We start from the raw sequence: 24,954 nt of genomic DNA, 5'->3' as shown, positions 1-24,954 counted from the left end.
TCCTGCCATCTGGTAGCTCAGGTGGTAAAGAATCTGCCTGAAATGCAAGAGACCCAGGTTCGATCCCTGGGTTGGGAAGATTCCCTCCTGGAGAAGAGAATGGCGACCCACTCCAGTATTCTTGCCTGGAGAACTACATGGACAGGCCATGGGGTTGCAAAGCGTCTGACGTGACTGAGCAGCCAACACCTTCACTTTCACTTTCCTGCCATCCTGAAATTCATAACAATGTTTTAATAAGGGCTTTACCTCTTTTATTTTTTGGACTGATGTGAGAGAGTAGGAAATATATATACTGATCTCTGCCCTGGCACAGAGCTCCTAAGACCTTTGAGATGGTGATAAGAGAGCTTTTCGAGAGTTTTTTGTTCCAATATTTGCCCTTTGATCCCGCTTTCCTGACACGACTTCTTAAATAGCTTAAAACTTCCTGGGTGATAACAGGCGTGTTTTGGTCGAAGGAGGTGACTCTTGGATGATTCCTTGGTGAGGGCTGGTCACCCCCCATCCAGAATGAATGAACAAGCCATGATTAGAAGCTTGGAATTTTCAGCCCCACCTCCCCAGCTCCTTCTCAAGAGAGGAAAGAGGCATTGGAGATGTTAATGATCAATCATGCCTGCACAATAAAAACTTCCATAAACATCTCAAAAGTACAGAGTTCAGAGGACTTCCGGGTTGAAGGACAGGTGGGGGTGCAGTGGGGAGGGGTGGCTTCTCATCCACCCCCCCACCGACACTCCTCACCCTAAACAGCTCCGGGATCTGGATGCTCCTCTGTGTCTTTGATCCCATCCCTTCATCATAAACCAGCAAACAGCAGGTGAACTGTTTCCCTGGGTTCTTCCAGCCACGCAAGTAAATTAATCAGAGGAGGGTGTCCATCAGAGGCACAAGTGACGCCCTGAACTCACAACTGGAGCCCAGGTGGGGAGTATGAGTCTGTCCTAAATACTGAAATCTACCTGCAGATTCTGTAGCAGGGCCTGAGCACGTGGCGAGGAGGGGCATGGTCCAAAGCAAACCCCACCTCCATCCCCGACCCCAACCCAGAGCCAGGCCTGTCACCTCGGAGCACAGCTGTCAGAGGAAGGAAGGGACCAGCTTCTGCAGAGCAACCCTGAGGTGTGGAGGCTGGCAGTTGGAACCAAGGGAGGGGGCTGCAGAGCTCCAAGCTGCAAGGGCTTCACCCCAGGGATGGGACACCTGGCGGACTGATATCGGGATGTTGTGCACGGAACTGGGTCCTGGAACGGACACCTGGAATGGCCTTCCTGGACCTTGAACCCCAGTCAAAGGCCACCCGGGGGATGGAGAGACCGCCACCAGAACCCAGAGGCAGGGGTGGCAGTGATGAGGAATCCTCGCACGTACAGCGAGAGCCACCGCCCTGGCCTGCTTCACAGGCAGGAGGCCTGATCTTTCCCAGGCACCCTTCCTCACATAGGAAGCTGGCGAGCTCCCAGACCCGGCGTGGGCTGAGCCGAGCTGGGCTGCAGCGGCCAGGCCTCCCACACACCCTCCAGTCTCGTCATCGGCGGCCAGGCCGCTGCTTCAGATTTGGCATCGCTCCTTCCTGGCACTTAGATAGACAGGCGCCTCCTGTCTGACGGCTCCTCTGCTATTAAAGACGAACCCAGCTTTCCCCTCACCTCCCCAGTCAAGCCCCAGCTGTGGCACACCAACCAGTCCTCGTGTGCTGGCCACCGCCGCTGTCTGCTATTTGCTTAGCTGTTACCACCCATGGGCCAGGAAGAAAAGAAAGGGCTTTTCCTATCAGGACCTTCAAGATGCGAAAACCATCAGGCCTGGTGGTTTAGAAACTCCTTTCCTTGGAACCTAATATTCTTTTGACGTCTCGTCTTTGATCTTGTTTCTGGAAAATCTTTCTTTCTTGAACTGGTGAAGATGATTCCAGCATGCTTAGAGAAGGGAGGCTCTGCAGACAAACTGGAGTTGGGGGTTGGTGATTTCCAAAACAGAAGCAGACTCTTTCCTTCATTTCTAGGGGGTGAAGTGATGCTGACATAGGGGCAAGACGTCCAGGTTTGCCCAGGACTGTCCTAGCATGACTGTCCACAGTCACCCCAGGCCTCTGGCCTGGAGAGAGGGTCTGGGAGCCCTCAGAGGAAGTGGCAGGGAAGAGGGTACCTTGAGGACAGGCTCAGCATCCTTGCCCCTCTCCCTCCCACCCCATCCGTCCCCCAGCACTGCAAGGCCATGCCAGGCAAAGCTGGCTTGGAGACACTGGCCCCGGAGCCAGTGATGGGTGAACAAAAACAGATTCTGCTTTCCCAGCCGCCACCCCCCACCGCCCCCTCTCCCCCATCTCTTCCCACTGATGCCTGCCCAGCAGTCCTTCCCACCACCATCACTCAGAAACCCTCCTCCAGCACTTCCTGTATCCTACTCTTCCCACTGGGTATTGTGTCTGCCCCGGGGGAGAGAACAGTGAAACTCTCGGGATTTCCCATGTGCCAGGGTGTCTTGCTATTCACGGTGGGCCCCTCGGACCATTCTGATGGTTTATGCAAACCAATGGCTCAGGACAGGGGCTGGTCACAGGAAGACAACCGCTGTGTGACTTGAGCCACAAGATACCAAATTCAAGCTGGGGCATGGTGGTGGGAGGGGGTTGCAGAGGCTGAGTTGACCACACACCCATGGGTCAATCATGCCTAGGGAGTGGAATCCCCCCAGAATGCTGGACTCCGAAGCTCGGGTGAGAGTCAGAGTACTTTTGGACAATTGTCATACTCGGCTGCTGGAGGAATGTCATGACCCGAAGATAAAGGAAGCTCTGGGCTCAGAGCCCTTCTGAACTCACCCCCACACGCCTCTTCCTCTGGGCAGCTCTAATTCATATCTTGCTGTCATAAAACTGTAACCATAGAGTCTAGCACTTTCCTGAGTTCACTCAGCTACTCTGGGGATTATCAGACCTGAAAGAGTCTATGGGAACCCCCGAGTTTATAGCCAGCTGGTCTGAGCTTGCGGTTGGTCTAAAATGAGGTCTGTCTCGTGGAGTCGGGGCACTTAATCTTGAGTGTGGCTGAGCCCAGGGAGCACCCCTTCCTGAGGCTTTCTCTTTTCCACAGCACCCCACCAGTTAGAGCACCCCTCTCACTGGCTCCCTGACTTCTGTTTCATCTTTGCTCTGTGTCATCTTTCAACCTACTTCCAGAAACCCAAATGTTGGGACTTCCCTCGTGGTCCAGTGGCTAAGACTCAGTGTTCCCAATGCAGAGGGCCCAGGTTCAATCCCTGGTCAGAGAACTAGGTCCCACATGCCGCAACTAAGAGTTCACATGCCGCAACGAAAGATCCTGCATGCCGAAACTAGGACCTGGTGCAGCCAAGTAAATTGATAAAATGCTTTTAAAAGGAGAGGAGGCTTCAAATTAAAAATACATTAAAAAAACACAAACCCCAAACCGCAATGCTTACCAGGCCCCTCCCTTCTTCTGCCCCTTATCGGCCCCTGTTACCTTCTGGGTAAGGCCGAAACTCCTTAGCCTCGGCTCTTGCTGACTTCTTTTCCGCCCAACTCAGTCCCAGGAAACTTCCCTCTGGTTTCACTGCATTCCTTGCAGTTTCCTGAATCTTAATTGCCATGACAGATATCATAACTTCAGCCAGAACCTCACCTCCTCCTGGAAGTTTATCTTCGACTCTTTTCCCATGACTCATGACTGATGTAGGTGCCCGCTTGTACAGGTTCCAGCCCTCGTCATCAGCCAGTGGTACTTACACCAACACTGGGACTGTCTGTCATTTGGACTGATGGCTGCACCATGCACTTGCCCTTCTCAAAGGCGAGGACCACGCCTCGTGGCTTCAGCCTGTTCCCAGCATCTGGAACTCAGGAGGCTCCTAGCACATGCCTGTGGGATGAATGGGTGAATGAGTCACTCAACCTCGAGAATCTCCACTGGCTCGATCATCCAAAGAAAGTAAGATGTACAAATATTTATTGTTCTAGCTGACGCTGGTCCCACACAGCCTGCATGTCAGAAGGTTGTCCTGTGCATAGTATACAGGGAGCTCTCATCCACATTCTATCTCACATTTTGTCCCTTTTTAGCATCATGTGACATTTGCAAATCCCTGGTATCCAGGGAATTCATATGGATATCTGGATTACAGAATCTGATATTAACTGAAGTAACTGTGTTAAAATGCAGAAGTGGTTTTAAATATCCCAGAAAACAACCAAAAAAAAAAAAAACCACCAAAACCAAAACCCCCTGAAAAACCTCAAAGTGGAAATAATCCTGATATACAGCTCCAAGTGAATAGATACGGTATGAAAAAAATAAAGATTTGGTCTCTGTCCCAAGCTCCTGGCTTGGAACTCGTAAAGTGTTCCAAGTGTCCAGTATGATGCATATTTTGTATGCAAATGCAATAACTCTTACAGGGCCCGCTAGATCATTTCAGGATGGATCACCAGAAAGACTAAGCCATGATTAGGGAGTTGGAACTTTCAGCTGCAACCCCTGATCTACAAGCAGGGGAGAGGACTGGAGATTGAGTTCACCAGTCGGCCTCCAATGGCCAATGGTTTAATCAATTGTGCCTATGTAGTGGGACCCCCATTACAAACCCTTAACCAATGGGGTTTGGCAAACACATCCCTGTACCAGCAGCCGATGGACCCCCATTCCACAGGGAGGAGGCCCCTGTGTTCAGGCTATGCCAGACCTGGTCTATGCTGTTCATTTGTGCCCATTACCATGACCTGTGAGAGTAAGTAAAGCATTTCCTGAGTTCTGAATTTAATTATCAATCCCAGGCACTGTGGAGTGGGGAGGGGGTTGTGGGAAACACCTGAATTTTTATAGGCACTGGGGCCAATTCGTGGGCTACCTGGGGTCCCCGTATGTGACTGGCATCTGAAATGGGGCCCATCTAGGGATTCCCTGGTGGTCCAGTGGTTAGGACTCCACGTTCACTGCTGAGGCTGTAGGTTCAGTCCTTTGTTGGGAAACTAAGATCCTGGAAGCCGTTCAGCTTGGCCAAAAAAAAAAGGTACATCACGTCAAAATTGGACTGAATTGGTAGTGCCCTGCACCCTGTCTCTCCACTAGCACCAGAGAATTGGAGAGTTAGTTATTGGTATGGAAAAAAACAGCTTTTTGCCATCATTTTCCACAAATGATGGCAAAAAAACACTGCATAATAGGTGCAGAGCTGACAGACACCCAGCCAAAACAGTGCAGACCTAGTGATCTGAGAGAGGAAGTCAGCCATTTTTTAAAAACCATCGAGACCCTTTGAAATGTGGATTCATATCGATCGCTCTTGCTGACAAGAAGCCTCCTTCCAAGTTCACGGTTATTATGGGACACTTCTTTAAGTAGCCACCCATTTGAAAACTAAGCCCCCAGAGCCCGACACACCTCAAACTTTTCTCTATAAACTTTTCTTTACTCAACCTAGTTCTTTGCAAACTCTTGCAAATGTAATGAAAAATATCTAGAAGCTCCTTTTGAGTTTTATTTTAGTAGAAAAAGCCTAAGAGACATTGTTTAGTTGCTCAGTCGTGTCCTACTCTGCAACTCCATGGACTGCAGCTCACCAGGCTCCTCTGTCCATGGGATTTCCCAGGTAAGAATACTGGAGTGGGTGGCCATTTCCTCCTCCAGGGGATCTTCCTGTCCCACGCATGGAACCTTCATCTCCTGCATTGGCAGGCAGATTGTTTACCACTGAGCCACCAGGGAAGCCCCTAGGAGGAATTCAGTTCAGTTCAGTTCAGACGCTCAGTCGTGTCTGACTCTTTGCGACCCCATGTATTGCAGCATGCCAGGCCTCCTTGTCCATCACCAACTCCCGGAGTTCACTCAGACTCACGTCCATCATGTCAGTGATGCCATCCAGCCATTTCATCCTCTGTCGTCCCCTTCTCCTCCTGCCCCCAATCCCTCCCAGCATCAGAGTCTTTTCCAATGAGTCAGCTCTTCACATGAGGTGCCCAAAGTACTGGAGTTTCAGCTTCAGCATCATTCCTTCCAAAGAAATCCCAGGGCTGATCTCCTTCAGAATGGACTGGTTGGATCTCCTTGCAGTCCGAGGGACTCTCAAGAGTCTTCTCCAACACCACAGTTCAAAAGCATCAATTCTTCGGCGCTCAGCCTTCTTCACAGTCCAACTCTCACATCCATACATGACCACAGGAAAAACCATAGCCTTGACTAGACAGATCTTTGTTGGCAAAGTAATGTCTCTGCTTTTGAATATGCTATCTAGGTTGGTCATAACTTTCCTTCCAAGGAGTAAGCGTCTTTTAATTTCATGGCTGCAGTCACCATCTGCAGTGATTTTGGAGCCCAGAAAAATAAAGTCTGACGCTGTTTCCTCTGTTTCCCCATCTATTACCAGTGTGCAAATGCTTAAATGGCTAAAATAATGGAATACAAGATGGTAACAAACAAAAATACATCCCTTTGTCAACAAATACCATCGGAAAATGCCTAGAAAACATGAGTGGAAATTCGAACAGACAATCATTAGAACAAATTACTCAGTGGTAAGCTTGCTGTATACAATTGGATAAAACTATGGATATTGCTTATGTCTCTGGAAAAGGTCATGTTTCAAGAACGAGGTGCACAAACAGCTACTATTTTCTCCTGAGCCTTCAAAGAAAGACTACCCGGGAAGGTATTTTCTCAACCCTAAATGACCTCTTCAAAACAATGTGCTATTGAAAAACTCTGTGAGCAATTGGAGTTGCATTTTATTTGGAATTTAAAAAAAAAAACAGAATTCAGAATCAGGTTACAAAGATAGGAAAGCAGGGAACTCACTGCCCTTATCGTTAAGGAAGGCAGAGAGTGACACCAAAGAGCAAGGCAGCCAAAAGTGGTTAATTTTGTTAAAAAAAAAACAAAAAACTTTTAAACGTAGCAGGAGATTTTCAATAATTTGCAATGAGATAAGAGTGAACAAAATCTTCCATTCCACAGATATCCAAAAGTGATCAGGTGACAGAACGCTTAAAAGACCCACTGAACTGAGAACAGACAAAAAGCGAGTGTCCAAAATGTGGAGGCTTTCTCTGCTCACATGACCATCACTGAGCAGATACTTCAGGCCTAGACACATGTGTGCACACAATGCGTCCCTTCAGGAAAAAACGTGCTGTCCTGATGATTCTAAGAAAGGACTTGCTTTAGTTTGTGCATTTGAGCATTTGAAAATGGAAAATGTTCCCATTGCTTTGTGATTTTTGAGAGGGATAACTGATGATCAAGTCATCAATAAAAAAAAACTTCCATATCTGCACACTCCAAAAAGTGGAGTTGGGAACAACAGCAAAGACACTTGGGAACACAATTCTCTGTTTTAAAACCATCCCTATAAAGAGCCCTAGTGGGTTTTGAGTATATTTATTAAAAGTGTAACCAAAAGCCTCTGGTTAGTTTGCCACAACAACAGATATACACCAGGGAAGATGGAAAGTTGTTCACTAGTTTTTAATGACAAAAAAAGGGTCTTTATGTAATTGGTGGATTTATTTACTCATTTATTTGGCCTCCCTGCAAAGCCTGTGAGATCTTAGTTCCATGACCAGGAATTTAACCCATGTCCTCAGCAGTGAAATCGCAGAGTCCTGACCCCTGGACCAAGGAAGTCCTTGTAACTGGTGGATTTAGAAGAGAAGCATGAATTTAGAAAGTGAAGCCCTTATTTGTTTGTTTGTACTCTACTGTTATTTATTTATTTCACTTCGCATAATGTCTCCTCATTGTACCAGGTGTCAGAACTGAAACTTTCAAACTTATCTCCCTCTAGACACCACCACGCCCTTGACTGTTGCAGCCAGGCTAACCTATTGTTGCCCAAAATGCCTTTCACATATGTGCCTCTGACCCACTGCTCATCCTATTTCTCCCTTCTGGAATGTTCTTCCCTTGTTCCCACCAACTCAAGCCCTGCTCATCCTTGGAGCTCAGCTTGAACCTTCCCTTCAGGAAGCATTCTTGGATCATACCCCAGAGGGGGCTTTCTCTTTCCTGGGGTCCCTCAGCACTTGTAATCTGCATGCAGCATGCTGGGCTGTCCCCTGTGTGTGCACCCTGCTTCTCAGTCTCCAGGGCCTGCTCTTGAAGGAAGACTTGGCCTTGTGTGTCCCTGAAACCCCTGTGAGCTCTACCCTAGACCACCTGCACAGCAGGGGCCTGAAAAGGAAATCCAGAAATGCATAAACAGGGGCTTCCCTGGTGGTCCAGTGGCTAAGACTTCACGCTCCCAATTCAGGAGGCCTGGATTCGATCCCTGGTCAGGGAACTAAGATCCCACATGCCACAGTTAAGATCCGGAGCAGAAAAAAAAAAATATGCATGAATCATGGTACATTTCCTAAGTACCGCTGCCTTTGTAAGTCAATTAAGGAGACACTTTCTGTGTCTGTCAGCCCAGTCAGCAGTCAGGGGCTCCCAGGCCTGGAGCAGACACACCTCAGCCTTGAAGACTAGGAAGCCCCGAGTCACACTCCAGCTGGGCCCCTCCATGGCTGTGTGACCTTGGTGGGTCAGCCTCGATTTTTTCATCTACAAAATGGGCAGCTGCTGTAGGCTTTCTGGGGTCATTGGGCACAGCAGTTGGACACCACATGTGAAGCATGCCCCACGGTCTGCAGCGCTTAAAGGCGCGAAGTCTACAGTGGGCGGGGGACTTGGACACAATCCGCGGTGACGGTGCGCCTCCGCTGCCCACCCAACCCAGGGCTCTGGCCACGATGCCCACCCCAGAGCTCCGCTGTCCCTGGCTTTCTGTGACGGGAGCCCCACTCAGGGGCTGCAGGAACAAACTGAGTGTGGAAAACAAGAAAGAGAGTCTGTGGGGTCCTTTCACTGTGGACGCCATGTGACGGTCATAAGACCCTGGCCTCACCCCAACCCAAGCCACATGCCCACCACTGCTGACTGGCTCTTTTTTTCCCAGGAAGAAAAGAACTGGAAAAAAACTAAAGTGTGAGGCTGGGCTCCGGGTCAAGGGACTACAGGGAGGTGCTGGGATCCGAAGCCCCCTGGTGCCCAGAGGCAGGGACGTCAACATCCCTGTGGTCTGAGACTGCGGCTTCCACTCTGACCTTTCTCCCCAAAGCCAAGTTCTTGTAGCAACTGGAATTCCCAAAGCTCTTCTCATCAGTGGCCCTTTTAGTTGACCCCATGGTTGGAAACAAGCCTCATTGTCAGAGAAGCCTTCGAGAGATCGTCCCGGGGTTTTCTCTCTAATTGTTAAAGGTTTCTTATTTATCTATTTATTTTTATTGAAGTTTAGTTGATTAACAATGTTATGTTAATTTCTACTGAACAACAAATTGACTCAGTTATGCATATATATATTCTTTTTTATGTTCTTTCCCTTACGGTTTATCCCAGGTTATAGAATATAATTCCCTGTGCTAGTACTGTAGGACCTTGTTGTTTATGCATTCTATATATAATAGGTTTATTTATTTATTTTTATTGAAACATAGTTGATTTATAAGGTTGTGTTAATTTCTGCTGTACAGCAAAGTGACTCAGCTATACACATATATACGCTTTTTTAAAAAAATATTCTTTTCTATCAGGGTTTATCACAGGATATTGAAAACAACAGTTTCTTTTTAAAGAATCTATCTAAAATGTTTCTTTCTCAATGGCAGAAGTAGGCAAACTGGCTTTGAAGAACTAGAAACAATAGGAATGTGTACAGAGGAAAATATAAAATTCCTCCCCTCCGCCTACCCCAAGCCAGAAGGACTGCCTGTGTTAAAAAGAGCGGCTGCCTTTCCCTGCAAAGGCAGCTGGCCTCGCAGCCCTGACGCCCTGCCCTACACGAGACGTTTCTTCCCCCAGGCTGGCTGTGGGCCGGCCTGGCCCTCCAGCTCCAGCTCCTCCCCTGTGTTGGCAGCGTGTGCTCCCTTCACCTGGTGGCCCCTTTCCCCTGTCCCCAGGGCACCACAGCCACCGCACCAGGAGCCCTGCCCAGGCCCGGACAGCTGACCCCAGACCTTCCTTCCTGGAGGCCCTTCCTCACCGGGATGCTGACCCGCACATGGCTGGGGCCAAAGGCTTCACTCAGCAGCCTCTGGAGGAAACTTGCCATCTGGAAAGACTAGTGCTAAGAAGTGAGGTCATCCGGATCTGCCATCGGCAGAAACTGGGTCAAAAGTGAGCTTGACATCCCTCAAAGGGCCTGTCTGGAACTTAAAATAGGGAGCTTTCAGAAAGAAAAAAAGAGAAGGGTTATTGGACACAGCAGGAAGTCACGGTATAGATTTTGTTACTCCCTAAGGAACAGGATTTTAAAAGGTTGGATGAAATAAAATCAAAACACTAACTGCTACATACTAATAACGGATACCATTTACAATAGTATCAAAAATATATAATGTGATAAATATTGCTACAACAGCAACCATACTATAATATATAAATGTGCCAAAGTAGCATGTTGTACACCTTAAATTTGCAGTTATATGTCAAATATATTCAATAATCTTTTTTAAAAATATGAGACACTTGGGATATTTCTGACAAAAGCTATAAAAAAAAAACCCTAATATCTACAAAACATTGTGAAAGAAATGAAAGATAATCTAAATAAATGGAGAGTTATATTGTGGGAAAAAAACAAACACTTATTATGTGCTAGCTGGATTGCCCAAGTGGCACAGCTGGTAAAGAACCCAACTGCCAGTGCAGGAGTTACATAAGAGATACAGGTTCAATCTCTGGATCAGGAAGATCCCCTGGAGGAAGTCATGGCAACCCACTCCAGGCACTTCTTGTTGCCATATTCCCTTGTCTAGAACTTAGTGACATGGTTATACCTAGCTCCAGGAAGTCTGGGAAGGGTAGTCTTTATTCCAGAAGGGCATGTGCTGGCTAGCGTTTGGGATTTCTATTGGCCAATGGGAAGAGGCGGTCTTGGAGCTGTGGTTACTATGTTGTGATAGCAGAAGGAAGTGCGAAGGTCTGGGAGACTGACCTGGGAGAAGCTGGGCCGTCAGGCCCCTTGACACCATGCCTAGCACACACAGACCACTAAGCTCTGCTTAGTTATACAGATTCTGAGACCCTTGGGCCGAAACGCCTGGAGGACACTTGTTCCCACTTCAGACCTCCTAGTGACATCGGTGGCCCCTCATGTGGCTGCCCCTCTTCTGTTTGAGCAGACCTGTGACATGTTGTCATCTCCTCCCAAGGCAGTTCTCACTTCTTTGACTTCAGTGGTCCTTCTGTAGCTTGAACTTAAGCAGGCCCACATTTTCTCAGTTCAGTTCAGTCACTCAGTTGTGTCTGAAGCTTTGCGACCCCATGGACTGCAGCACGCCAGGCCTCCCTGTCCATCACCAACTCCCGGAGTTTATTCAGACTCATGTCCATTGAGTCAGTGATGCTATCCAATCATCTCATCCTCTGCTGTCCCCTTCTCCTGCCTTCAATCTTTCCCAGCATCAGGGGGTTTTCCAATTTCTACCCAGGAATAATTAGGTTAAATTAAGACCCAAATGGGGGTATGGGTGTCATGCCAGGTGGGGGATGAAGAGACCATGAGAGGGGACTCCTCAGTGTGCACAGAGACCTCCGGGCACTCGGGGCTTAGTGTGTGTCCTGTGGGTGTCAGGAAGGGTCTCCCCTCCCACTTAGAAGTGAGAGGAGGCAAGGAGGGGGCTGCCCAGATGAGGGGGGAGAGACAGGCTTGGGGTGGGCTTTACCCCAGGGTCGCTGGTCTGTGAGCATCTTTAGTAATGGGATACACCTGAGTGCAAGCCCCATGTGGTGGCTCCACTGAGGTGAGCCGGATGGGCGGGGTGTCCCCTGCCCAGCTTCCCAGATCCCCACGCTGCTGCAGGCAGTGGGGAGCCCCCGAGCACCCCTGAAATGATGCTCCCCTTGTCCCATCAGACCCAGCAGCCCTACAGATCATCTGACAAAAGGCCCAGAGCAGGGAGACAGCCCAGCCCTATGGCCACTTCCTGGGGGACCAGCCAGGCCTCAGGGGTCAGGCGGCTGCCTGCACAAGCCAGCTTTTTCCACGTTGACCCCTGAGAGTTCCTCCGCACAACCGAGAGGAAATACTCTCAACGCCAGCTGTCCGGGATACACGTGTCTGCAGCCTTTTTCCAGGGAGGGAGCTGCGGCTCACAGGAAGGAAGCCCAGCCCGCAGGAAGCAATACTGTGGCATCACTGATTTCTCAGTGGCTGAGTCCTCCAGTCCGTGAAAAGGACTTCACAGCGCATCTGTCCCCAAACATGGGCTTCGCAGCGGTCCCCAGGGGACTACTGCCCTGCTCCTCCAGCAAACAAGATGCAATGGAGGTCTGCAGGCCGGCCACATGCGTCTCCCCTCCTGCACACACGCAGCCTTGCTGCAGCCCTCTCTCACCCAGGGACCCCTACCTTCTGACCGGAATTACAAGGCAAGCTCCATCAGCCACACATGGTCTTTCTGTCCGCTCTCCCTGAGGACCACAGGAAAGATCACGGATACCACCTGACCCTGCAGTGCATCCTGTCGAGGCCTGGGCCCGGGAGGGTGGAGATGGGTCCAGCCCCCTGCCCCGGGCCCTCCTAGGTACATTTTTTCAAACCAAGTGACTCTGTGTCGGCTGTTTGGTTGCCTAGGGACTACCGTAACAAAGCACCACAAACCGAATGCCTTAAATGACAGAAATTCATCAGCTCATGAGTCTGGGGCTGGAGGACCAAGATCAGTGTGTCAGCAGGTTCCTCTGGAGGCTGTGAGGGAGAATTCTTTCAGGCCTCCCACCCCCTGCTGCTGGTGGCTTGCTGGCCATTTCTGGCATTCCTTGCCTGGGAGAAGCAACACTGGGATTCGGCCTCCATCTTCTCACTTCCTCTCCTTGGGTCTGCATGTGTCCAAAGTTCACCCTTTGTAAGAACACAGTCATCTTGGATTAGGATCCACCCTAAGGACCTCATTTTAACTTGATCCTCTGAATGACCCCATCTCCAAATAAGGTCACATTCATGGGTCACACTCATGGGTCTTGCAGGTTATAACTTAAACATGTGGATTTGGGGGGGAGAGGGGGGACAATTTAACCCACAATAGCAGATAAACTGGGCTTTTCTGGTGGCTCAGGGAGGAAAGAATCTGCCTGCCATGCAGGAGATGTAAGAAATGCCAGTTCGATCTCTGGGTCGAGGAGATCCCCTGGAGGAGGGCATGGCAACCCACTCCAGTATTCTTGCCTGGAGAATCCCACGGACGGAGGAGCCTGGTGGGCTACAGTCCATGGGGTCGCAAAGAGTTGGACACGACTGAGGGATTCAGCACACATAGCAGATAGGCCCCCTAGCCACTTAGACTATCAGGCCCACCAGGGTGCAGGCTGCAGTTTCAGTCCTGGGCTACAGGCAGTTATCCAGGAAGAACAAGAGGGAGACAAATGTGAACTCCATGGCCAGGTAACAACAGGGAGCCCGAGGGACACAGAGAGTCTGGTGAGTAAGGGCAGGGGAAGTGCTGAAGTCCCCACATCGAACCTGGGCCTGGGTCCCTTCGGGGAAGTGAACCCCTCCATCCTCAAGGTGAGAGGCTGGCATGGGAGGCTGGTGTGGGAGGCTGGCGGGCTGGAGGCTCCCTTCACTCGAGGGGCACCCGCAGGTTCCCCCAGCCCTGGCCACACAGCCAGCTGCCCCGTCTCGAAGATGCAGGCGGCCTGGCCATGGGCCACCAGCGTTCGGAACTTTCTCCACTCAGTGAAAGCTGGAGCACACCGCTCTATCCAGTGTTCTAGAAATACAGATTTTCCACTGTGGTGAGCAGCTCCCCAGGGATGATAATAGGAAAGTTGTTCAAACAGATGACAACAGTTGTGGTTCGAACTCCTTCAAGTTCTTCTGTACCGAGGGGCTGAGCTCCACCGTAGCTGAGGAGACGGTGAATCACGATGTGATTATATAAGGGGCAGTTATTAGGGCCAAGCAGAAGCTTTGGGAGACGGGGGTCCTTGCATCTCTGCCCAGTGGCTCAGGGCTTTCTCAGCCCCATCCTGGTGGCATGGCCAGGCTGAGCAGAGGGATCGAGCTGGCACTCACTCCTGGCAGCCACAGAGACCCCAGCAGCCCCTTAAGTGGCATGAAGCATCCGGTTCCAGTCCAGGACCTGGATCCATCATGTCTGGCTTGCATCTTCCCTCGGACGTGCTGCTCACCGCTGCTTCAGAGTTTCTGCAGAGTCTACAGGTGTGTTCACTCGTTGAAAACCCCAAGTGGTGACAAGGAGCCTAATCTATGGAGCCTAACTGTGGGTGACAAACACCCACGAGATGAAGAATTGGGATGTCTGCACGGTTGGAGGAATCTGACAAATAGACGGGCTGTGGCTCCGATGGGAAGGTCTACCATGTCCCTTGAATACACCACACCTTGTGCAATAACACTGGTTTGGGTTTTGCTCTTTTTCCATAACTGGTATTTAACATCCATACTCATTGTTTCCCTGAATGATGAAACTGGATCCACAGAGATCCATCAAGCACTGCAGACAAAATTCCTCCCAGAGAGGGGAGATGGGTGCAGGTGGGTGCAGGGAGGCACATGCAGTGCAGGAAGAGAAGGAGGCAACGTGGGTCTGCGGGGGCACGGTGGGGCTGAGGGGGTTCATGAGACGCATGTGCATGGTGGGCAAAGCAAAGCAGGAGCACAGTGTTCTGGGCCAGAGGGGCCATGGTGGCCCCCAGCTCACTCCACCTCGGCAATCTCACAACAGCTCACATCCTTCAGTCAAGCCAACAAAGTGAGGTCAACTTCAAGTTCTCAAGACTGAGGACATTGGCCCCGAGTTATCAGAGCTTCCAGATAACAGGAATTGGTCTTCTGCCCTCAGTTCTCAGTAGAAAACGGTCCAGAACAACTAGGAGAGCCTCCGCACTTTCACTTCTGCAAAACGGTGGGATCTGACCCTGGGGTTTCCACAAGTGGAAAAGCACTGGCACCGTGTCTGGAATATTCTAGGTGCCCTGCCAGCAACAGGCCTCATTATCAAGTTTGCTATTTATGCTCACAACCTCCCAAATGATCTGGTCAGTGGCACTGAATTAAGATAGTTCAGTTCAGTTGAGTCGCACAGTCGTGTTTGACTCTTTGCAACTCCATGCACTGCAGCACGCCAGGCCTCCCTGTCTATCACCAACTTCCAGAGTTTATTCAAACTCATATCCATTGAGTCGGTGATGCCATCCAACCATCTCTTCCTCTGTCATCCCCTTCTCCTCCTGCCTTCAATCCTTCCCAGCATCAGAGTCTTTTCCAATGAGTCAGCTCTTCACATCGGGTGGCCAAAGTATTGGAGTTTCAGCTTCAGCATCAGTCCTTCCAATGAACATTAAGGACTGATCTCCTTTAGGATGGACTGGTTGGATCTCCTTGCAGTCCAAGGACTCTCAAGAGTCTTCTCCAACACCACAGTTCAAATGCATCAGTTCTTCAGCGCTCAGCTTTCTTTATAGTCCAACTCTCACATACATACATGACTACTGGAAAAACCATAGCCTTGACTAGATAGACCTTTGTTGGCAAAGTAATGTCTCTGCTTTTTAATAGGCCATCTAAGTTGATAAGATATGCTGCATGCAAATTATTGCATAAAGACAATGGTGCTCAGAATCCGAGGATCATTTTCGAGCCCACAGCAGAGCTAGAAAGTTGAATGTGGAAGCAAGCAGACAGATCTGTGGTCATGTGATTACAAGTTCCTTTACACACTGCAGTGCATGGACTCTCTAATCACTGTTCACCCCATGTTCTCCTCTTTTAGGAGAAGGAAACAGGCTCCCATCTGAGGGGACTCTCTCTGAGAATTGTGGTCCCCTTCACTTAGAAGCTTTGGTCCTGTGGTATGAAAAGCCACCGTGACCTCAGCTGGTGCACAGGGGCATGGAGCAGAGGGCAGGGTTCTGCCTGGAGCCAGCCTGAGGCCACAGTGGGCGAGGTGGGCTTCCTACTTACTGGGATGCCTCTGTTTTTTACAATCAAGTCTTTTGATTTAACTGGGGTAACAAGAAAGGGGCTTCTCTGGTGGCTCAGACAGTAGAGAATCTGCCTGAAATGCAGAAAACCCAGGTTCAATCTGTGGGTTGGGAAGATCCCTTGGAGGAAGGTGTGGCAACCCACTCCAGTATGCATGCTTGCCTGGGAAATCCCATGGACAGAGAAGCCTGGCAGACTAACAAGAAAAGTCCTGTGAGTAGAGTTTCCTTGGCTGGTGTGAAGGGTGTCGAGACCAGACTGCCCAAAGATGTATTTATTGGTTTTACTGGACGTGCAGTTACCTTCAATAGGACTGGGGTGGAGGGGCAGTGGTCATGGTATTGCACGGGCTCCACTCCAAGTGAAGAATCACAAATTCACCTGTGTGTGAAGAGCCCTCCAGATACTGCTATGCAGAGATCAGCGACTGGAGGCTGGAGCTGTAAGCCACCCTGGATGGAGAGCCCCAGCTCTGGTCTCCAGTTTTCTCTCCTTTCCTCCTGTTCCCAGTCCGGCACCGTGAGACACCTGGGTAACCCAGATCCCCTTTCCTGGAGCATGAAATGCCTAAGAATAATGGCAACCTACTCCAGTACTCTTGCCTCGAAAATCCCTTGGATGGAGAAGCCTGGTAAGCTGCAGTCCATGGGGTCGCTAAGAGTCGGACATGACTGAGTGACTTCATTTTCACTTTTCACTTTCATGCACTGGAGAAGGAAATGGCAACCCACTCCAGTGTTCTTGCCTGGAGAATCCCAGGGACCGGGGAGCCTGGTGGGCTGCCGTCTATGGGGTCGCACAGAGTCGGACACGACTGAAGTGACTTAGCAGCAGCAGCAGCAGCAGTCAGCAGAGGTATGTGCACACCTTGATTTCTGCTCCCAGGTATGTGTGTACAGACAGATACAAATCAAATAGAATAAGGGGTAGATATCCAGTATAAAGAAAGCTGAGCGCCAAAGAATTGATGCTTTTGAACTGTGGTGTTGGAGAAGACTCTTGAGAGTCCCTTGGACTGCAAGGAGATCCAATCAGTCCATCCTAAAGGAGATCAGTTCTGGGTGTTCACTGGAAGGACTGATGTTGAAGCTGAAACTCCAATACTTTGGCCACCTGACGTGAAGAGCTGACTCATTTGAAAAGACTCTGATGCTGGGAAAGATTGAGGGTGGGAGAAGAAGGGGACAACAGAGGATGAGATGGTTGGATGGCATCACCAACTCGATGGACATGGGTTTGGGTAGACTCCGGGAGTAGGTGATGGACAGGGAGGCCTGGCGTGCTGCGGTTCATGGGGTCGCAAAGAGTCAGACACGACTGAGCGACTGAACTGACCTGATCCAGTATATTGGGGACTTCCCAGGTGGTGCTAGTGGTAAAGAATCCACCTGCAGTGCAGGAGATGTAAGAGATGCGGGTTTGATCCTTGGGTTGGGAAGATCCCCTGGAGGAAGGCATGGCAACCCACTCCAGTGTTCTTGCCCGGAGAATCCCATAGACAGAGGAGCGTGGAGTCACAAAGAGTCAGAAACAACTGAAGCAAATTAGTATTCAGACATGCATCGAGTATATAAAACTACAACTTAACAACAACAACAAAAAAACCCAAACTACCCAATTTAAAAATGGGCAAAGGACCACGGTGGGAAGCCTGCACAGCAACAAAGAATAAAACAGAGCAGAGTAATTTTCCCCGTGAACAGCACGGGACGTTGTCGCCTGTACTGAGAATGGCATCTTCAGTGAGCCTTTGGCAGAGCAAGCCTTGCCGCGCACCAGGGCCTGAGCCTGGGCTGGGGAAGAGTGGGTGCTGTGACAGAGTAGGAGGCTGGCTCGGGGCCCCCGCTGGGCTGCGGGCTCCCTCAGGTCCCGGCTGCGCTAGTGCATGCCGAGAGTGGGAAGGACAGAGGGGAGCCTAGAGTTGAGTCATCAGCAGGATGTACACAGATCCGCGGAGGGCCTCCAAACTTGGCAGCCGCCGAGGAAATGATTTTCAGTTTTTTTTGTTTTTTTTTTTTGACTCTCATCTCACCTAGACACTCAGCTGGGACTCTGCTTCCTATTTCAAGATGTTTCCAAGCAGTTGCGTTTGCAGAGACCTTCATAAACACACGTCCAGGGGAAGGAACCAGAAGAAAGCAGGCTTTCTCCAGGCCTGCCGGTCAATTCCCTTGGCCCCAACATGCCTTGAGTGTTTTAACAGGAACATGGTGGTGGAGGCCAACCGAGGGGGTCAGGAAGCCGAGAGACTCTCTGCGCTGCTTTCTGGACTTGATCTCTGGCCATGAAACGACTGTAAACAGGAACAGGAATCAGAAGACTTACTGAGCATCTATTTACCAGCACCTGTAGGGCCTCCCTGAGAGGCTGGCAGAGGAGGAAGGAAGGCCAGCCTTCCCCCGCTGATGACAGTTAATTGTCCCCTTTCTCATGTGGCATTTCCAGGTTCTCAGGGGGAGGCTGAGGACTGGTGTCTGGATGGGGCCTCTGATTTCTCTCATGGGCCATCCAGCTCGCTTCCCCCCAGCCCCACCCTCCCCAACGTGGCTGGGAGGTGGTCCCCGAGCGAGAGCCCGTGTTGCTTCCAGCCTGCAGAGCCGAAATTCTTGAGCTTCCACCTCAAAAGCCATTCACCACTTCGCCTGTTCTATGGCTTTGTTGTATTTTTTTTTTTAAATACACTTAGTGTTTTCTAATAGTTTCAGGTTTACCAAAAAATTGAGAATATGATACAGGGTGTTCCTGCACCGGTTTCTGCTCTTGGAAGCATCTTAGATCCACATGGCACATTTGTTATAGTTCATGCCCCAATGTGGGTACGTTATCTTTAAGTCCAAAGTTTACTCAGATTTCCTTGGTTTTATTTATTTATTGTCCCCGAGGCATGTGGGATCTTAGTTTCCCAACCAGAGACTGAACTCGCTCCCCATGCAGTGAAGGTGAGGAGTCTTAACCACTGGAACACCAGGGATGCCCCGGATTTCCTTGGTTTTAAATTGAAGTCCTTTCTCTGTGCCAGGACCCCAGCCAGGTCACCACACGACCTTTAGCATCATGTCTCCTTAGGTTCCTCTTGGCCTAAGTTTCACCTGGATTTTTGTCTCCCTCCTTAGACTGGAAGCTCCTTAATGGCAAAAAGTGCCTCCCAACCCCTCACAGTACCCCCAAATATGCTTTGCCCATCGAGAGGCCCAGAGACATGGAAGGGCTGTGCCTGGAACCTTGGCTGTGGGTTGTGGCTGTTTCCTCCCAGCAAACATCCAGACAATAAGATCAAGTGAGTAACAACAGCAGTCATTTCCGGAGAACCGGGGTTCTGGGGGAATTTCACTTTCCTTGTTACATTTCTATAACGTTTTGTTGTTGTTGTTCAGTCACTAAGTTGTGTCCGACACTTTGTGACCCCATGGACTGCAGCACACCAGGCTTCCCTGTCCTTCACCATCTCCTGGAGCTCGCTCAAAAACTCATGTCCATCCAGTTGGTGATGCCATCCAGCCATCTCATCCTCTGTCGTCCCCTTCTCCTCCTGCCTTCTATCTTTCCCAGCATCAGGGTTTTTTCCAATGAGTCAGCTCTTTGTGACCAAAATATTGGAGGTTCAGCTTCAACATTAGTCCTTCCAATGAACTGTCAGAGTTGATTTCCTTTAGGATTGACTGGTTTGATCTTCTTGCAGTCCAAGGGACTCTCAAGAGTCTTCTCCAGCACTGCAGTTGAAAAGCATCAATTCTTCAGCACTCGGCCTTCTTTATAATGTTTAAAGCACTTTAAATAATCAGCATGTATTTCTCTCCTAATTAGAAAGAATAAGGTAAAGTCAGGTTGCAAGTTGGGGCCTGACAGTTTAAGAACACAGCCTGGGCAGGTTCTCTCAGCACTGGAGGTGCCCAGATGTCACCCCCTTGACAGACGAAGAGTCTGGTGCCCCAGATATGGGGCAGCTGCCTGGGGTGACCAGCGGGTCCAAGAGGAGCCCAGAGCACAGTGGGCTGGCTCCTTCCAGTCCTCACCCAAGCAAGGCACCTGGAAAGACAAAGACTTCAAAGCTGTTGGATATGAATGAAATCTGACACATGCCCATGACCGTTTCCTCCTGAAGCATTCCGGGTCCCCATATTCCATTTCTGAAAAGAAACCCTCGTTGGGATGAGCGAGGCGATGCGGTGATGGAGGAAGGAACGCTTGAGGTGGCCAAGTCACACTTGGGCTCAAGATGCTGCCAGGCCGCCCTTGCTCCAGAATCGAGGTACCCCCCCACCCCCACCCCACCGTGCCCCCAAAGAGGCCTTCCACCTCCCAGCACAGCTGCTGCCTGTCATTCATGTCTGTGCCTGGAGACTTCAGACTCTATTCCCCACTCTCCAGGGCGCCCTGGCACTCCTCACCCCAACCCTGCCCTGCATTGCCTAGCCCCATCCTGCTTTTCTTGGTTCACTTGTGTCCCCACGGAGGGAAGGACCTGGCCTTATCTGTCTCTTACATGTCCCCCGTCTCCCATCCACTGTCTGGGGCAATGCCAGGCACACACTTGAGGGCTCGAACACATCTTGCCTGTAGAGTTCAAAAAGTAAACTGATGGAACAAGTATTTTCAAGTATAATTGACAGAAACTCTGAAGCCTCAAGCCCTGTTTAGAGACCATGTCCTAATAAGGGAAGCCGGCAAAATAAGCCAGGTCTCTAGGGCCAGATTGCCCTCAGCTTCGGGGGCTTCTCCTCCAACCCAACACAGCCACGCCCACCTGGCTGCCGTCCGCATTAGCCCTGACCTGGTGACCATCTGCCCAGCCAGGGCCCTCGGGGAGAAGTGGGCGAACAATGAGGTTTTTCCACCAGACATTCTGCAGCGTAGATATGATGGAAATATTTTTGAAAACTGCTGAGCTGCAAGTCAGATTTATTGATAAGTATTGTGTGTCATTCTTTAAACTGCAAATATGCTTTTAGAAAGAAATTGGGATTCTGAAATCCAAATGAGAAAGGACAGAGATGAATGTGTGCAGGAAAGATTTTCAAATTCACCCAAAACTTAGGCTTTATTCTCATCAAGAAAACCACACAGAAAGGAACAGAAGGCATTTTCCTATTCGGGGTCTTGGCAACATCCCAAGCAAGGGAAGGGAGACCCCAGTGACTACCAGGCAGAGGGAAGAAAGAGATTCAGGAAGTGAGTTCTTGGGTCTTTATCCAGAGCCTTCTCTGAGATGGCCCTTCAAAAACGGAGGCGGGGGCACTAGTGGCAAAGAACCCACCTATCAGTGCTGAAGACGCCAGAGAGGTGGATTCAACCTTCGGGTTGGGAAGATACCCTGGAGGAGAAAATGGCAACCCACTCCAGTGTTCTTGCCTGGGAAATCCCATGGGCAGAGGAGCCTGGCGGGCTACAGTCCATGAGGCTGCAAAGAGTAGGACATGACTGAGCGCACAGGGGACTCATGAGGAAGAGGGAGTGAGCATCTGGTGAGGACTTGGCTCTTGCCGATGAAACAGTGGTGGCACAAATGGGGTCAGGCAGTGGGGAGTGAAGCCTAGGACTCCATCAACTGTTTCCATGGTGATGGAGCCTGTGACCCAGGCGTGGATCCCACTTCACTAACATTTGAGGCCGAGTCTCCACCGTGGTGCCACCTTGTCACACAGTCAGGTGGCTGTCCTGTGGGCAGAACCCACCGGAAGGTCGCTCCTACAGTGTTGCTCCTTCACGTCACCTACCTGGTCCACACTGGGCCAACTGTGCTGGCCAGACTGGCGAGGGGAGAGGGGAGGGCAGGGAAGCAGGGAGAGTGTTTGTTGTTGTTTACTCACTAAGGTGTGTCCGACTCTTTACAACCCCATGGACTGTACCCTGCCAGGCTCCTCTGTCCACGGAATTCTCTAGGCAAGAATACTGGAGTAGGTTGACATTTCCTTCTCCAGGGGATCTTCCCAACCCAGGGATTGAACCTGCATCTCTTGCATTGGCAGGCGGATTCTTTATCACTGAGCCACCAAGGAAACCCCGTGGGTGTTTAACATCCACCAGATCCTATCATTTTCTAGGCAGTGTCTGCTTCTTTGGGCTTCCCTTGTGGCTCAGCTGGTAAAGAATCTGCCTGCAATGCAGGAGACCTGGGTTCAATCCCTGGGTTGGGAAGATCCCCTGGAGAAGGGAAAGGCTACCCACTCCAGTATTTTGGTCTGGAGAATTCCATGGATTGTATAGTCCATGGGGTCACAACAGAAGTCTGGTTCTTTATGCACTTTATCTCATTAAATGGCCTTGGGAGGTAGAAACATGTATGTCCATTTGACAGAGAAAGAAATCCAGCACATTTCTAGATGTGGTAACCTGCAAACCCAGCTGTTTCCTTAGCTGGTAGTACCTGGGGACCCGAAAGTGGGAGGCACCGCTGTGGGCAAAGTCCATGCCCAGGAAGGTGTTGCTATGGTTAACAGTAGCAGGAAGGAGCTCAACCCACGTGTTTGATAAAGCTTGCTAATCTCCAGGCTAATCTGATGGCCTTTTTGCACAGGTGCCCCCCCCCAACCCCTGGCCTTACCTGAGGTCACCACTGTCTCTAGAGGGTCCAACAGGAGCCAGAACAGGGGGAGACGTGCAGTGTGTTCTGTCCAGCTCCCTTTCCCTTTGTCAGCATCAGTTAAGACAGGGCTGCTCGGGGTGGACACAGCCCATCTCCTGGGCTGCCAGAGCTGGGTGAGTTAATTGGAGGGTTTAGGGTGGAGACGATAGATGGCCCTGTGAATGGACACGCCAAGGTTTAGAAAATAATAACATGAATTCCTTGGTGACCAGTGGTTAGGACTCTGTGCTTCCAATGCCAAGTGTTTGGGTTTGATCCCTGGTCAGGGAACTAAGATACCACATACCATGCTGCAGGGCCAAAAACAGTAAATGAAAATTTAAAAAAGGATATTGCTAAATTTAAAACACAACCAAAAAGAAGAAGAAAAGTAATAATAAAAGCTGAGGAAGAACAGAAAGTGAGGAGACACGAACAGAAGCCTCAGATGGTGTGGCCCCTGGGGACTTACCCTTAGGGTGAGCGGGTGGGTCTGAGCCCCCGACCTGAGGTTTTTCATATAGTTTCATGGAGGGTCTGTTACTCAGCTCTCCTTGAAGAAAGGAGAACATGCTGGCTTCCCTTCATGTGGGGCTACATTTGACTACATGAAAGGCAAAGACCCTACTTCCAGGCCAAACCCTCAGGGGAAATAATTATTTTCCAGCAGACGTTTCTTAAATGACTCTTCAAAGATCCATGCCCCATTTCCCACTGGTAGCAGGAATGCCCCCCCCACCCCCGCCATCCTGGTGGCTGAAGAGAGAGGCCCACGGATCTGGAACCATCTACCATTACCGAGGGCCACCATGTCTGCCAACCGGGAGCTCTCATTAGGGAGGAGAGCTGAGTGTCAGCTTGGCTGGGCCGCAGGTACCAACCTTCGGTCAGGTGTGTATGTGCGCGCGCGTTCGAATGGGGTAGACCGGGTGAAGCAGCTGGGCCTCCCCAGGGCGAGTGGGCCTCATCCGGTCATCTGGAGCCTGAACCTAACAAGAGGGCAGAACTAGAGGGAACTCCTCACGCCCGACTGCGAGCTCGGACACTGGTCTTTTTCTGACCTTTGGACTCAGACTGAAAAACTGGCTCTTCTTGGGAAAGACCCAAGCCAGCTTGCTGGCTGCATGGCTTGGGACTTGTCAGCCTCCATCATCACATGGGCCAATTAACTGCTAATAGTAAATCTCTTTATGTAGATGTAAAATCTCCTATTGGTTCTGTTCTCTGGGGAACCCTGACTAATAGAGTCAGCGTGGTTAATAGCGTGACCATGTCTCCAATTTATGCAGCCCAACAAACACCCAGAGCCTGTGGAGCTCATTAACTCAGAATCATTAATTAAGTGCCTGCTGTGTGCATGGGAGAATAACCACACAGGTCTCGCCACAGATGCAGAAGTTAACAGTCACAGCGGTGGCTGGCTGTCCACAGAAGACCACTAAGGCAAGTAAGGAGTCGGGAGCTTCTTGGTTACAACAGAAACCAGCGAAATAGAGTTCAATTATTATTGTGAGTTATAGCCACGCCTCTTCTACGTGTGTTTTTCAAACAAACTTGTTGTCATGGTAACTCTCTTAAAACAAGATGCAACAAGGTTTAAAGAGCCTGAGAGCTAATTACAATAGTGCTTTATATTTAGTTACACCTTTCTTCTGAGGAGTTTAATGGACCTCATTCATTAAGCTCCATCCTCTGAAGTCTTTAGGGGACAGATATTATTAAACCATTTAACAGACATAGACACCAAGGCACGGATGGGTTAAGTGACTTGGCCACTGACGGGCAGCTTAAACAGGAGCAAGCCTGGGCCAGACCCACGTCTCCTCTTGTTTCCTTCTGTTTTCTCTACTCATCCGTCTCCAACGGGGGTTTTGTAAGCCCTTCATCATGAAAGGCTCAGTTTCCCAGAGCGTGATTGGGGGACCCCAGATTCTGCCACCATCCCTGTGCAGAAAAATCTGCCCAGCCCAGGAGGCTCAAGGATGGCAGGGATGGGGGGTGGGGGGAGGAGAGGCAGGGCTGTTGGGGGTCTGCGGGAGGTGCTGCTACCCAGACTCTCAGCCCGTGGAGCCAACATCCACAGGCATGGGGGGGCTCACACACTTGGCCAGGGGCGCTGGGGCCTCAGGGCACGCCTGACACCAAGCGGCTCCCGCTTCAGTCACAAGAGTCTGGCATTGCCAGCCACGCTGGCCAACAGGCTGTACCGTCAACATCCCAGAGAAACCCTGTTCTGGGGCCTCTGCTCAGCAGCTCTTGGAGGGGGCCCAGATCAGAGGAGCAGCTATGATGTCAGAAACCAAGGGGCTCTGCTCATCTCAGAGCCGCCAAAAGACAATCTGATTCTCAAGCTCTCTGAGGGCTTCTCCAGCCTCTCTGCCTGGAATGTT

Source organism: Bos indicus x Bos taurus, chromosome 11 (assembly GCF_003369695.1).
Source record: "Bos indicus x Bos taurus breed Angus x Brahman F1 hybrid chromosome 11, Bos_hybrid_MaternalHap_v2.0, whole genome shotgun sequence".
NCBI classification, from domain to species: domain Eukaryota; kingdom Metazoa; phylum Chordata; class Mammalia; order Artiodactyla; family Bovidae; genus Bos; species Bos indicus x Bos taurus.
The sequence above is the reverse complement of the archived record's forward strand: the minus strand, read 5'-3'. Positions refer to the sequence as shown.